Genomic DNA, 2,552 nt, shown 5'->3' on the forward strand with positions numbered 1-2,552 from the left:
TAACTCAGCAACAATACAAAGACGCCAATTGAGAACAGGGAAACAATTAAGAAGTTTAAGAGCTCGGTATATTAAACCCTTGAAACTTTTTTTTGGAACAGCTTACTTTTGCTTTAAGAAAGACAGTAAAAAGAGTAAATGAAAAATTATTCATTTTAAAGCTTTTGCTTGTACCTTCAAGTTTTGCTTTAAGCTTAAAAGGTTTAGGAACAAAACTTTTAAAGTTATTGTGTCTGTTTGTGCTTAACAACTTCTTAATTATCTACAAGTATGTTGTTTTGTTAACTAAAACAATTTGTAGCACTTTTAAAATCTTCTTTTTTTAACAGCCTGTCGTTTAGCAAAAATACTAAAAAGGAAAAATGTACTCAAAGTAAACATTGATGTTCTAAATATTGTTTTTATCGTTAAACTGTTGTTTAAGTTATGTTATTAGCTTGTGTTATTTTAAGTAAATATTAGTAACTTTAGTATTTGATTATTTTTAAGAATAGTTAAATTTAGATTTTATTAATTACTCAACTTGCAAAAAATAAATTGACAGTACTTGAATAAAAAAACTTCTTAGTTTAGTTTTTAACTAAATAATAAAGGTTTAACAAACTCTTCTGTGACCAATACAAACTCAATTTAAAAAAATTGTTATAGTTCTTTTGTAAGCGGAAATATAAATATAACGTTTATCCAAAATTATCTTTTATATCAAAGTTAATGCACTGAAAGACTGATTCATGCTAAATCGTCGTAACGGTTGATAAATATTATCATTTGATTACACATTTTATACTTTTATTTAATAAAATAATGAAAACATCCATATCTAAAATAATGATACGTTTCAGTAACTATTTAGTATACTTGAGACTTAAGCAAAATTAAACTTTCTGTTTACATTTTAGTATACTAATATACATAGAATTTTTTTATTATTTTAAAGTTCTTGCGCATAACTGTCGCCAATTATCGCCATAACTGACTATTGAAAACAATAAAACAATAATTGAGCTATCTTAATATTTTATTCTGAGTTCAATTTTTTTTCTTTTTTAATTTAAAATATTTGCAAAATGTTTTGTATTTCTTTTAAAAAGATATCAATAAAAAACTGTATACATCTCAAATTTACATTTAATAATTACTGTAAATATAAATCAAGGCAAAAAGTTTATTGTAATAAAAATAAAGCGTAATACTATATTAAATCAAGTTTCATAAATCATAAATGGTTTAGATCAACGCTTTCCAAAATTGACCATATGGTCGTTTAGGGTGCTATAAGCTGCATAGGGGACATGAGCAGTAAAGTGGCCAAAAATTTTAAATTTACTGTTTATATTGTAAAGTTGATGTAAAAATGCAAAAATAAATTGCTTAAGCGTATTTATGGATAGATTTACAAATTAAACTTGATAAATAATAAGGATGTTAGTTAAAACTAAAACTTTGTTTACTAAATCAGGAATTTTTCAACAAAAACTAACGCTGCAGAGTAATAGTTTGGTTCAACAAATAGAAAATTTGTCAATAATTAAAACTTTTTTGAAAACAATATAAATGTTTTTTAGTTAAATTGAGATTTTTATACTTGTTTTCAATGAAAATTTCATTTGTTTACACAAGTAGCAACACATAAAGAGTCATAGGGGTGTGGAGCAAAATAAATTGCCTTGCGTACAGTTATCACCCATACTTCAACATTCAATATTTGAAGTGTTAACATAACTGAATTTTTTCATATTAAATTCAATAAAATTAGAGGTAGTTTAAATTGCTGTGATCCCGCTAGGACGTTATCACGCGTCATTTCGGATGTTTTTATTTTTGCAGATACGTAACTTTTTTGAGCTTGCTACGTCCCTGTTGTGGACTATCTTCTTACTATTGTTCTTTATTAAAAAAAAAATTATGTATATTTTGTAAGTTATTTTAACTAAGTCAGCTTTATTGAATACTTCAGAAGTTTTAGATAACGCAGGCTAGGTCTAAGAATTAAAAAAGTAAATTAACGAATATTTTTTTTACTAAATCAAATGTTTTTTTTTACGAAATCTAGTTTTTAGAGTATTGTAAGTATACTGTTTTTTAAGTGATACTTTAGATTTTAGTAATAATTTAAGTAAAATATTTTAAGTAATTTGACTAAGTGTATAACTGTTTTTATTAGGATATACCAAAGTAGTCATTTAATTATCAAAAATTGAATTTTTTGATAAAACCTTATATAAGTATCGAAATGAAATTTTATGATTAGGTCAAGTGGTAGTTTTTAAACTAGATATAGCTGAAGGCTCTTGAAAAATATATCAAAATTTTTTTAGAAACTAAAGAATAGATAATACATTTTTATTAGTATTTGTTGTTTTAAATTATTTGAACATCACATAAACTTGTTGTTATGTAGAAAAGTTTATTTTAGATTTAAATTAAAGATTAAGTCGTTTAGTTGAAACTTTTTAATTTTCATTCAAAGAATATTTAGCATTAAAAGTAATCTTAATACTTCCTAGATGTTTATTGTTTCTAACAAAAACGAGTTTTAATGTATTTTTGTT

Source organism: Thalia democratica, chromosome 5 (assembly GCF_965202585.1).
Source record: "Thalia democratica chromosome 5, ktThaDemo2.hap1.1, whole genome shotgun sequence".
In the NCBI taxonomy this organism is placed as follows: domain Eukaryota; kingdom Metazoa; phylum Chordata; class Thaliacea; order Salpida; family Salpidae; genus Thalia; species Thalia democratica.